The 13,485-nt window shown below is 49.1% G+C and overlaps 1 pseudogene; it reads right to left on the reverse strand.

The window, feature by feature from the left end:
• Positions 1-12,765: 12,765 nt before the first annotated feature.
• LOC131810657 (U6 spliceosomal RNA) lies at positions 12,766-12,883 on the reverse strand (annotated as a pseudogene).
• Positions 12,884-13,485: the final 602 nt, after the last annotated feature.

Genomic DNA, 13,485 nt, shown 5'->3' on the forward strand with positions numbered 1-13,485 from the left:
TTAAGTTTCCTGGTTGTCAATCCCTCAGTGCTTTCTGATATTAAAGGAAAAAGTAGATGGATATTGACCTGGCAACTATCAACACCTGTCAGTCTCTCTTGGATAACCAATATCTCTGTAATCTCTTCTTCCCAGTAAAAAATATAAAATATATTCATAACCCACACTGTGCCATCTCAAGTTACTGCATCAAGATAAAATTACAATGATTTTCAGTTGTCCCAAATGAACAGAATACCCTCCTTATGATATCATGTCTTATAAGATAGATAATTGGCTTGCTACCAATATACCCAGATGTGAGTGTGGAAGAGACAGGAAAAAAATAATAATATTTATTTATTCCTTGGGTTGAACCTATTTACACAGATGCATTACTATTAGAAAAGGTTGGTTTGGGACATTGGAATGAATTTACTTAATGGGTCTGTATGTAATTGGGTTGGAGGAAATTTTTAATTTCTACAAAAATTATTAGAATTCTATCTTATTCTCTTTTGTTAATTTTCACGTTAACAAAGCCAACGTTTTTATCTAGCAGACAAGATCTTAAATACTAACAAAACTCAATTTTTTCCTTTTTTTTTTAAGTTTGAGAGCATCATGTTCTCTCATGCTGCTTTAAATACAACTCAAAGGGCGCCTGGGTGGCTCAGTGGGTTAAAGCCTCTGCCTTCGGCTCAGGTCGTGATCTCAGGGTCCTGGGATCGAGTCCCGCATCGGGCTCTCTGCTCAGCAGGGAGCCTGCTTCCTTCTCTCTCTCTCTGCCTGCCTCTCTGCCTACTTGTGATCTGTCTCTGTCAAAGAAATAAATAAAATTAAAAAAAAATAATAAATAAATACAACTCAAAAAAAAAAAAAGGAGCTAAATGGAGCAGTAAGACCAGACTTTTTATATTATTTTATTTATCTTATTTTTAATTAAAAAATTAAAGATTGTATTTATTTATTTGAGAGACAGAGCATGAGTGAGGCAGGGGGAGGTAGCTGCAGAGAGAGACTGAGAAGTATACTCCCTAATGAGCAGGAAGCCCGATATGGGGCTCGATCCCAGGATCCTGACTGAGATCATGACCAGAGACAAAGGCAGACACATGTGCAAAATACCTTTCTTTCTAGGAAACAATACGTTACAAGAGATGTTTGAAAAAGTACTGGGGAATCAACTTTAATCGGAGATACAAATATTAATTGACTTTTGTAAAGCTACAGGGACCCAAATGATGGGAATCCCAGCCCGTTTAGGTTGTGGACCACAGAGTATTCTTCTCTGTAATATTTTATTTACTTCCATGTCTACTAACTCCAGTCCAAGTTCACTGATCTCTTTTTAGATAGTGCACCTGTTTCTCCATGGTGTTGTTTCTGCGAGTTCCGGATATGGCACCTGGTGGCAAGCCCAAGACTGCCCTTGGGACAGGTGGCCAAGGAGATGCTGTCCCCTTGGGACCAGAGGCACAGGACAGGCCTGCCTTCTGCCCAAACTCCTTCCTCAGAGTGGAGCACGCGACCCTGCCCTAGTTGGCCCCTCATGTCTCCTTAGCAACCAGGCTTCCATCTCTCCGCACAGGGAGCAGGTGACACTTGTCCTGCCACCAGCCCGCTGTTCGTGCCAGGGCAGACTATCCTGCTTCCCGAGCGTTTCCTGACCCCAAGGCCAACAGCTCCTTCTCTTCTCTGGGGACAGCGTGCTGCGCCTTCCCCACGCTTGGCTTCTCTCTCAGGCAGAGGGGATGCTAGGGCAAAGGGTATTTCGCTCCATGCGGGTATCTTCCACCGAGCTGCGGAGACTAGCTCAGGCAAGCAGCAGCAGCATCCCCAAACCCAACTCTTATTTCCCAAGGAACGCTGTGCTTTCCCAGGGGAGATGCCCAGGCAAAAAGGCTTTCGCTGTATGCGAGTTTCTCCCACCGCGAGACTGGGCTCAGGCAAGCAGCAGCAGCCCGCAGAACATTTCTCAGTGAATGCTGTGCTTTCGCAGAGGCTTTGGCTTGGAGCGAACAGCACTTCGCTGCTGCTTCCTCAGCAAGGCTTCAGTCGCGTCAGGGAAGAAGAGCTGCGGGAGAGCTAGTGCCTCTTGGGCCCTGTTTACCCGGGTTCCATGTTCGCGTCCTGGGTTCACCCTGCCAGGCCGAACTAAGCAGACACAGCTACAACCCTCCAGTAGCGTGCGTAGCCTAGGATGGCACTCAATGCACACTACCATCTCCCAGTGTGGACATCACTTGGCCTTTTACTCTGGCGCTCAGGCGGACTCGCGGACTAGGCCAGTGCTTTCCCCACAGGAAAGGAGAGGTGACAGGATCCCTGCACACCACCCGTCCACTGAATAGGGAGCTTTGGGGGACTGTCACCACTCCTTCCCCTTAAAACCCGTGCCTCCTCCAAGCTTCCACATCCTGGAGGAAGTCGGCATATGACTCCCCGTTATTTCAGGGAGCTGTTTCTGCGAGTTCAGGGTAGGCGCCTGGTGGCTAGAGCATGTATGCCCCAGGGACAGGTGGCCAAGGAGCTGCTGTCCCTTGGCCCACAGGCTCAGGACAGGCATGCTTTCTACCCAGACTCCTTCCTAAGAGGGGAACACGCGCCCTGCCATACTCATCCCCTCCTGTCTACTTAGCAGCCACGCTTCCGTCTCTCTGCACTGGGAGCGTATGACACTTGTATTACCAACGGCCCCTGTGCCTGTCAAGGACGGCTCTCCTGCTTCGCAACCGTTTCGAGACCAGAAGGCCAACGGCTCCTGCTCTTCTCCCCGGGCAGCGTGCTGCACCTTCCACAGACATGCTCCTGGGGAGCGCATGAAAGACGTGTCCCTTTTCTTAAGGCTCTTTCCACAGGCGCAACCGCGCTTCTCTCTCAGGCAGAGGGGATGCCCAGGCAAAGAGGATTTCGCTCCATGCTGGTTTATGACACCGTGATGAGGAGACCAGCTCAGCCAAACAGGAGCATCCCAGAGACCCGACTCTGATTTCCCAAAGAATGCTGTGCTTTCCCAGAGGGGTTGCCGGACAAAGAGGCTTTCGCTCTATGCGGGTTTTTCCCATCCTGCTATGAAAACAAGGCTAAGGCAAGCAGCCACAGCAGCCCACAGAACCGACTCTGATTTTCCAGCCAGTGCTATGCTTTCGCAGAGGTTGTCAGCTTGGCACGAACCGCACTTCACTGCTGCTTCCTCAGCAAGCCTTTGGGTGTTCGCTCTGTCGCGGCAGGGAAGAAGAGCCGCGGGAGAGCTGGTGCCTCTTGGGACTTGCTTTCCCGGGCTCCAAGTTCACGCCCGGGGTTCACCTTGCTATGCCGAACTAAGCAGACACAGTCACAACCGTGCAGCAGCGTGCGTGTCCTAGCATGGCACTCTATGCCTATTACCATCTCCTGGGGTAGGTAAGGCTATGCCTTTTGCTCCGGTGCTCAGGCAGACTCGGGTCTAGGTCAGTACCTTCACCAAAGGGGAGAGGTGGCGACAGGATCTCTGCACAAGACCCGTGCACTGGGATGGGGAACTGTGGGGGACTGTCTCCACTCCTTCCCGGGCACACGCCCTGCCACCCACATCGCTGCCACATCTTGGTGGAAGACGGCATCTGACTGCCCGTTTCTCCATGGGGCTGTTCCTGCGAGTTCCCGGTATGGCACCTGGTGGCAAGCCCAAGTCTGCCCTTCGGATAGGTGGCCAAGAAGATGCTGTCCCCTTGGGACCAGAGGCACAGGACAGGCCTGCCTTCTGCCCAGGCTTCTGCCTCAGAGTGGAGCACGCGACCCTGCCCTAGTCGTCCCCTCATGTCTCCTTAGCAGCCAGGCTTCCATCTCTCCACACAGGGAGCGAGTGACACTTGTCTTGCCACTGGCCTGCTGCTCGAGCCACGGCAGGCTATCCTGCTTCCCGAGCGTTTCCTGACGCCAAGGCCAACGGCTCCTTCTCTTCTCCGGGGCGGCGTCCTCCGCCTTCCGCACACGTGGCTTCTCTCTCAGGCAGAGGGGATGCTAGGGCAAAGGGTATTTCGCTCCATGTGGGTATCTTCCACCGAGCAGCAGAGACTAGGCCAGGCAAGCAGCAGCATCCCCAAACCCAACTCTGATTTCCCAAGGAACGCTGTGCTTTCTCAGGGTAGATGCCCAGGCAAAGAGGCTTTCCCTGTATGCGGGTTTCTCCCACCGCGAGACTGGGCTCAGGCAAGCAGCAGCAGCCCGCAGAACATTTCTCAGTGAATGCTGTGCTTTCGCCGAGGCTTTGGCTGGGAACGAACAGCACTTCGCTGCTGCTTCCTCAGCAAGGCTTCAGTCGCATCAGGGAAGAAGAGCTTCAGGAGAGCTGGTGCCTCTTGGGCCTTGCTTTCACGGGCGCCATGTTCGCATCATGTTCGCCAGAGGCTCAGGACAGGCATGCTTTCTGCCCAGACTCCTTCCTAAGAGAGGAGCACGCGCCCTGCCCACCTCATCCCCTCCTCTCTCCTTAGCAGCCAGGCTTCCGTCTCTCTGCACATGGAGCCGGTGACACTTGTATAGCCACCGGCCGCTGTGCCTGCCAGGGCCGGCTCTCCTGCTTCGCACCCATTTCCAGACCAGAAGGCCAACGGCTCCTGCTCTTCTCCCTGGGCAGCGTGCTGCACCTTCCACAGACATGCTCCTGGGGAGCGCAGTGAAAGACGTGTCCCTTTCCTTAAGGCTCTTTCCAGAGGCACAAGCGCGCTTCTCTCTCAGGCAGATGGTATGCCCAGGCAAAGAGGATTTCGCTGTGGAGACCAGCTCAGGCAAACAGGAGCAACCCACAGACCCGAGTCTGATTTCCCAAAGAATGCTATGCTTTCGCAGAGGGGAGGCCCGAGCAAAGAGGCTTTCACTCTATGCGGGTATCGTCCATCTTGCTACGAATACTAGGCTAAGGCAAGCAGACACAGCAGCCCACAGAACCGACTCTGATTTCCCAGCGACTTCAGCTTGGCACGAACCACACTTCACTGCTGCTTCCTCAACAAGGCTTTGGTCATTCTCTCTGTCGCGTCAGGGAAGAAGAGCCGTGGGAGAGCTGGTGCCTCTTGGGCCTTGCTTTCCCGGGCTCTATGTTCACGTCCTGGGTTCACCCTGCCAGGCCGAACTAAGCAATCACAGCCACAACCCTGCAGTAGCGTGCATAGCCTAGGATGGCACTCTATGCACACTACCATCTCCCAGTGTAGGCATCGCTTGGCCTTTTACTCTGGCGCTCAGGCAGATTTTCGGACTAGGCCAGTGCTTTCCCCACAGGAAAGGAGCGGTGACAGGATCCCTGCACACCACCCGTCCACTGAATAATGAGCTTTGGGGGACTGTCCCCACTCCTTCCCCTTAAACCCCGTGCCTCCTCCAAGCTTCCACATCCTGGAGGAAGTCGGCATATGACTCCCCGTTATTTCAGGGAGCTGTTTCTGCGAGTTCAGGGTAGGCGCCTGGTGGCTAGCGCATGTGTGCCCCAGGGACAGGTGGCCAAGGAGCTGCTATCTCTTTGGCCCAGAGGCTCAGGACAGGCATGCTTTCTACCCAGACTCCTTCCTAAGAGGGGAGCACGCGCCCTGCCATACTCATCCCCTCCTGTCTCCTTAGCAGCCAGGCTTCCGTCTCTCTGCACAGGGAGCGGGTGACACTTGTATTACCAACGGCCGCTGTGCCTGTCAGGGCTGGCTCTCCTGCTTCGCAACCATTTCCAGACCAGAAGGTCAACGGCTCCTGCTCTTCTCCCCGGGCAGCGTGCTGCACCTTCCACAGATATGCTCCTGGGGAGCGCAGTGTAAAACGTGTCCCTTTCCTTAAGGCTCTTTCCACAGGTGCAAGCGCGCTTCTCTCTCAGGCAGAGGGGATGCCCAGACATAGAGGATTTCACTCCATGCCGGTTTATTACACCGTGCTGAGAAGACCAGCTCAGGCAACAGGAGAATCCCTCAGACCCGACTCTGATTTCGGAAAGAATGCTGTGCTTTCCAAGAGGGGATGCCAGGGCAAAGAGGCTTTCGATCTATGTGGGATTCTCCCATAGTGCTGCGAATACTAGGCTAAGGCAAGCAACAAAAGCAGCCCACAGAACCGACTCTGATTTCCCAGCGACTGCTATGCTTTCGCAGAGGTTGTCAGCTTGGCACGAACCGCACTTCGCTGCTCCTTCCTCAGAAAGGCTTTGGGTGTTCACTCTGTCGCGGCAGGGAAGAAGAGCCGCGGGAGAACTGGTGTCTCTTGGGACTTGCTTTCCCGGGCTCCAAGTTCACGCCCGGGGTTCACCTTGCTCTGCCGAACTCAGCAGACACAGTCACAACCCTGCAGCAGCGTGTGTGTCTTAGCATGGCACTCTATGCCTATTACCATCTCCTGTGGTAGGTAAGGCTTTGCCTTTTGCTCTGGCGCTCAGGCAGACTCGGGGTCTAGGCCAGTGCCTTCACCACAGGAGAGAGGAGGGGACAGGATCCCTGCACACGGCCCGTGTACTGGGATGGGGAACTGTGGGGGACAGTCTCCACTCTTTCCCCAGCACACTCCCTGCCACCCACATCGCTGCCACATCTTGGTGGAAGATGGCATCTGACTGCCCGTTTCTCCATGGGGTTGTTTCTTTGAGTTCCGGGTATGGCACCTGGTGGCAAGCCCAAGACTGCCCTTGGGACAGGTGGCCAAGGAGATGCTGTCCCCTTGGGACCAGAGGCACAGGACAGGCCTGCCTTCTGCCCAGACTCCTTCCTCAGAGTGGAGCACGCGACCCTGCCCTAGTCGTCCCCTCATGTCTCCTTAGCAGCCAGGCTTCCATCTCTCCGCACAGGGAGCGGGTGAAACTTGTCTTGCCACCGGCCTGCTGTTCGTGCCATGGCAGGCTATCCTGCTTCCCGAGCGTTTCCCGACCCCAAGGCCAACGGCTCCTTCTCTTCTCCGGGGGCGGCATGCTGCGCCTTCCCCATACTTGGCTTCTCTCTCAGGCAGTGAGGATGCTAGGGCAAAGAGTATTTCACTCTATGCGGGTATCTTCCACCGAGCTGCGGAGACTAGCTCAGGCAAGCAGCAGCAGCATCCCTAAACCCAACTCTGATTTCCCAAGGAACGTTTTGCTTTCCCAGGGGAGATGCCCAGGCAAAGAGGCTTTCGCTGTATGCGGGTTTCTCCCACCACGAGACTGGGCTCAGGCAAGCAGCAGCGGCCCGCAGAACATTTCTGAGCGAATGCTGTGCTTTCGCAGAGGCTTTGGCTTGGAGCGAACAGCACTTCGCTGCTGCTTCCTCAGCAAGGCTTCAGTCGCGTCAGGGAAGAAGAGCCGTGGGAGAGCTGGTGCCTCTTGGGCCTTGCTTTCCCCGGCTCCATGTTCATGTCCTGGGTTCACCCTGCCAGACCGAACTAATCAAACACAGCCACAACCCTGCAGTAGCGTGCATAGCCTAGGATGGCACTCTATGCACACTACCATCTCCCAGTGTAGGCATCCCTTGGCCTTTTACACTGACACTCAGGCGGATTCTCGGACTAGGCCAGTGCTTTCCCCACAGGAAAGGAGAGGGGACAGGATCCCTGCACACCACCCGTCCACTGAATAGTGAGCTTTGGGGGACTGTCTCCACTCCTTCCCCTTAAACCCCGTGCCTCCTCCAAGCTTCCACATCCTGGAGGAAGTAGGCATCTGACTCCCCGTTATTTCAGGGAGCTGTTTCTGCGAGTTCAGCGTAGGCGTCTGGTGGCTAGCGCATGTGTGCCCCAGGGACAGGTGGCCAAGGAACTGCTGTATCCTTGGGCCCAGAGGCTCAGGACAGGCATGCTCTCTGCCCAGACTCCTTCCTAAGAGTGGATCACGCGCCCTGCCCACCTCATCCCCTCCTGTCTCCTTCGCAGCCAGTCTTCGGTCTCTCTGCACTGGGAGCGGGTGACACTTGTATTGCCACCGGCCGCTGTGCCTGCCAGGGCCGGCTCTCTTGCTTCGCAACTGTTTCCAGACCAGAAGGCCAATGGCTCCTGCTCTTCTCCCCAGGCAGCCTGCTGCACCTTCCACAGACATGCTCCTGGGGAGTGCAGTGAAAAACATTTCTTTTTCCTTAAGGCTCTTTCCAAAGGCGCAAGCGTGCTTCTCTCTCAGGCAGAGGTGATGCCTAGGCATAGAGGATTTCGTTCCATGCGGTTTATTACTCCGTGCTGAGAAGACCAGCTCAGGCAACAGGAGAATCCCTCAGACTGGACTCTGATTTCCCAAAGAATGCTGTGCTTTCCCAGAGGGGATGCCAGGGCAAAGAGGCTTTCGCTCTATGCGGGTTTCTCCCATAGTGCTGCGAATACTAGGCTAAGGCAAGCAACAAAAGCAGCCCACAGAACCGACTCTGATTTCCCAGCGACTGCTATGCTTTCGCAGAGGTTTTCAGCTTGGCGCGAACCGCACTTCGCTGCTGCTTCCTCAGCAAGGCTTTGGGTGTTTGCTCTGTCGCATCAGGGAAGAAGAGCTGCGGGAGAGCCGGTGTCTCTTGTGGCTTGCTTTCCCGGGCTCCATGTTGGCGCCCTGGTTTCACCCTGCCAGGCCGAACTAAGCAGACACAGTCACAACCCTGCAGCAGCGTGCGTGGCCTAAGATGGCACTCTATGCACACTACAGTCTCCCGGTGTAGGCAACGCTTGGCCTTTGGAACTGGACCTCAGGCTGACTCGCGGACAAGGCCAGTGTTTCCCCACAGGAAAGGAGAGGTGACAGGATCCCTGATCACCGCCCGTTCACTGGAATGGGGAGTTTTGGGGATTGTCCCCACTCCTTCCCCCGCAAACCCCCTGCCACCGAAAACGCTGTCACATGTTGGAGGAATATGGCATGTGACTGCCCGTTTCTCGACTGAGCTGTTTCTGCGAGTTCCGGGTATGGCACCTGGTAGCTAGCCCAAGTCTGCCCTACAGACAGGAGGTCAAGGAGATGCTATCCCCTTGGGACCAGAGGCACAGGACAGGCCTGCCTTCTGCCCAGACTCCTTCCTCAGAGTGGAGCACGTGTCCCTGCCCTAGTTGTCCCCTCATGTCTCCTTAGGAACCAGGCTTTGTCTCTCCGCACAGAGGGCGGGTGACACTTGTCTTGCCACCGGCCTGCTATTCCTGCCATGGCAGGCTACCCTGCTTCCCGTCCTTTTCCCGACCACAAGGCCAAAGGCTCCTTCTCTTCTCTGGGGGAGGCGTGCTGCGCCCTCCCCAGACTTTCTCCTGGGGAGTGCAGTGACAGACGTGTGCAACCACGCTTCTCTCTCAGATCTCAAATACACAACATAACCCTACACCTAAAGGAGTTGTAGAAAGAACAACAAAGAAAGCCTAAATCCAGCAGGAGAAGAGGAATAATAAAGATCAGAGCAGAAATCAATGAAATAGAAACAAACAAACAAACAAACAAAAACCACAATAAACCAACAACAACAAAAAAAAACAATAGAACAAATCAACGAAACTAAGAGCTGGTTCTTTGAAAGAATTAATAAGATTGATAAACCCCTTTCCATACTTATCAAAAAGAAAAGAGAAAGAACCCAAATAAATAAAATCATGAATGAAAGTGGAGAGATCACAACCAACACCAAAGAAATACAAACAATTATAAGAACATACTATGAGCAAATCTACGCCAACAAATTCAAGAATCTGGAAGAAATGGATACATTCCTAGAGACATATAAACTACCACAACTGAACCAGGAAGAAATAGAAAACCTGAACAGACCCATAACCAGTATGGAGATTGAAACAGTCATCAAAAATCTCCAAACAAACAAAAGCCCCGGGCCAGATGGCTTCCCAGGGGAATTCTACCAAACATTTAAAGAAGAATTAATTCCTATTCTCATGATACTGTTCCAAAAAAATGAAATGGAAGGAAAACTCCCAAACTTTTTTTTTCTGAGGCCAGCATCACCTTGATCCCAAAACCAGACAAGGTTCCCATAAAAAATGTGAACTACAGACCAATATCCTTGATGAACACAGATGCGAAAATTCTCACCAAAATACTAGCCAATAGGATTCAACAGTACATTAAAAGGATTATTCACCACGACCAACTGGGATTTATTCCAGGGCTACAAGGTTGGTTCAACATCTGCAAATCAATCAATGTGATACAGCACATCAATAAAATATATGATACTCTCCATAGATGCTGAAAAAGCATTTGGCAAAGTGCAGTGTCCCTTCCTGATTAAAACTCTTCAAAGTGTAGGGATAGAGGGCACATATTATCAATATTATCAAAGCCATCTATGAAAAACCCACTGCAAATATCATTCTCAATGGAGAAAAACTGAATACTTTTCCGCTGAGGTCAGGAACACGGCAGGGATGTCCGTTATCACCACTGCTCATCAAAATAGTACTAGAAGTCCTAGCCTCAGCAATCAGACAACAAAAAGAAATTAAAGGCATCCAAATTTTGCCAAATTGGCAGAAGAGAAGTCAAACTATCCCTGTTTGCAGATGATATGATACTGTATGTGGAAAACTTAAAGGACTCCACTCCAAATCTGCTATAACTTGTATAGAAATTCTGTAAAGTGTCAGGATATAAATCAATGAACAGAAATTGGTTGCATTTTTTTATACAAACAAGACTGAAGAAAGAAATTAAGGAGTGAATCCCATTTACAATTGCACCCAAAACCCTAAGATGCCTAGGAATAAACCTAACAAAGTATCTATACTCAGAAAACTCTAAAGTACTCATGAAAGAAATTGAAAAAGACACAAAGAAATGGAAAAATGTTCCATGCTCCTGTATTGGAAGAACAAATATTGTGAAAATGTCTATGCTACCTAAAGCAATCTACACATTTAATGCAATCCCTATCAAAATCCCATCCATTTTTTTCAAAGAAATGGGACAAATCATCCTAAAATATATATGGAACCAGAAAATACTTCGAATAGCCAGAGGAATATTGAAAAAGAAAGCCAACGTTGTGTGCATCACAATTCCAGACTTCAAGCTCTATTACAATGTTGTCATCATCAAGATAGTAGGGAACTGTCCCCAAAACAGACATAGATCAATGGAACAGAATAGAGAGCCCAGAAATACACCCTCAACTCTATGGTCAACTAATCTTCAACCAAGCAAGAAGGAATGTCCTATGGAAAAAAGACAGCCTCTTCAGCAAATGGTGTTGGGAAAATTGAACAGCCACATGCAGAAAAATGAAATTGGACCATTTCCTTATACCATACATGAAAATAGACTGGAAATGGATGAAGAAGCATAATGTGAGAAAGGAATCCATCAACATCCTTGAGGAGAGAACAGGTAGCAACCTCTTTGACCTCAGCAGCAGCAACTTCTTCCTAGGAACATCGCCAAAGGCAAGGGAAGCAAGGGCAAGAATGAACTATTGGGATTTCATCAGATCAAAAAGCTTTTGCACAGCAAAGGAAACAGTTAACAAAGCCAAAAGTTGACTGTCAGAAGTTATCTGGGAGAAGATATTTGCAAATGACATACCAGATAAAGGGCCAGTATCTATCCAAAATCTATAAAGAGCTTATCAAACTCAACACCCTAAGAACAAATAATCGAATGAAAAAATGGGCAGAGGACATGAACAGACATTTCTGCAAAGAATACATCCAAATGGCCAACAGACACATGAAAAAATGCTCCACATCACTCGGCATCAGGGAAATACAAATCAAAACCAGAATGAGATACCACCTCACACCTTTCAGAATGGCTAAAATGAACAAGTCAGTCAATGACAGATGCTGGTGAGGATGTGGAGAAAGGGCAACCCTCCTACACTGTACGTGGGAATGCAAGCTGGTGCAACCACTCTGGAAAACAGCGTGGAGGTGCCTCAAAAAGCTGAAAATAGAACTACCCTATGACCCAGTGATTATAGTACTGGATATATACCCTAAAGATACAAACGTGGCATTCTGAAGGGGCACATGCACCCAAATGTTTATAGCAGCAATGTCCACAATAGTTAAACTATGGAAAGAACCTAAATGTCCTTCAACAGATCAATCAATAAATAAGATGTGGTATATATGTACAATGGGATACTGTGCAGCCATCAAAAGAAATGAAATCCTGCTATTTGTGATGACATGGATGGAACTAGAGGGTATTATGCTTGGCGAAATAAATCAATCTGAGAAAGACAACTATCATATGATCTCCCTGATATGATGAAGTGGAGATGCAACATAGGCGGTTTCGGGCATACGAAAAGAAAAATAAAAGAAGATGGGATTGGGAGGGAGACAAACCATAAAAGACTGAATCTCACAAAACAGACTGAGGGTTGCTGGGGGGAGGTGTGTTGAGAGAGGATGGTGGGGGTATGGACATTGGGGAGGGCAGGTGCTATGGTGAGTGATGGTGAGTGCTGTGAAATGGGTAAACCTGGTGATTCACAGACCTGTACCCCTAGGGATAAAAACACATTATATGTTTATAAAAATTTTTAAAAATAATTTTAAAAATCCATTAAAGAAAAAACACATATTGCAAGCCTAGAGCTAATCTCATATTCAATCAAAAAAGTTTGAATGTTTTCCCCTTAAAGATCAGAAAAAAGACAAGTGTGTCCACTTTCACTACTCTCATTTGACATAGTACTGGATGTCCTAGCCAGAGAAACAAGGAACACAAAGAAATAAAAGACTCCAAAAGAAAAAAAGGAAGAAGTAAAATTTTCTTTTTTTGGATAACATGAACTTACATGTAAAAAAATCCTAAAAACTTCACAAAAAATTTTGAATAGACAAATTTAATAAAGCTGCCAAATACAAGATCAATATATAAAAGACAAGAATTTTGTTTTGTTTCATTTTTTAAAATAGTTTTTCATGTCATCCTTGCTCAGTGATCACGCTAATCTTCTCTGCATCATTCCAATTTTAGTATATGTGCTGCCAAAGTAAGCACAAGACAGGAGCATTTTAACACTCTAATGATGAACTATCTGAAAAAATAAAGAGAACAATCTAATTCACAATAGCATCAAAAATAATAAAATACTTAGGAAAAGATTTAACTAAGAAGATGAAAGATCTGTACCCCATAAACTATGACATTGATAAAGAAATTGAAGGAGACATAAATGTAAAGATAGCTCATATTTATGAATGGTAAGAATTAACATTGTTAAAATGTCCATACTACCAAAAACCATCTGTAAATTCAATTCCTATCAAAAATCCAATGTTAGGGGCGCCTGGGTGGCTCAGTGGGTTAAGCCGCTGCCTTCGGCTCAGGTCATGATCCCAGGGTCCTGGGATCGAGCCCTGCATCAGGCTCTCAGCTCAGCAGGAAGCTGCTACCTCTTCTCTCTCTGCCTGCCTCTCTGCCTGCTTGTCATCTCTCTCTGTCAAATAAATAAATAAATAATCTTTTTAAAAAATCCAATATTTTTTTTACAGAAGTAAAGAATCTTAAAATTTATATGAGACCATAAAAGACAACAAATAATTAAAGCAGTTCTGAGAAAGAATGAAGAAGCGAAATTGCACTCTTGATTTGAAACTATA

Source organism: Mustela lutreola, chromosome 10 (genome assembly GCF_030435805.1).
Source record: "Mustela lutreola isolate mMusLut2 chromosome 10, mMusLut2.pri, whole genome shotgun sequence".
In the NCBI taxonomy this organism is placed as follows: Eukaryota; Metazoa; Chordata; class Mammalia; order Carnivora; family Mustelidae; genus Mustela; species Mustela lutreola.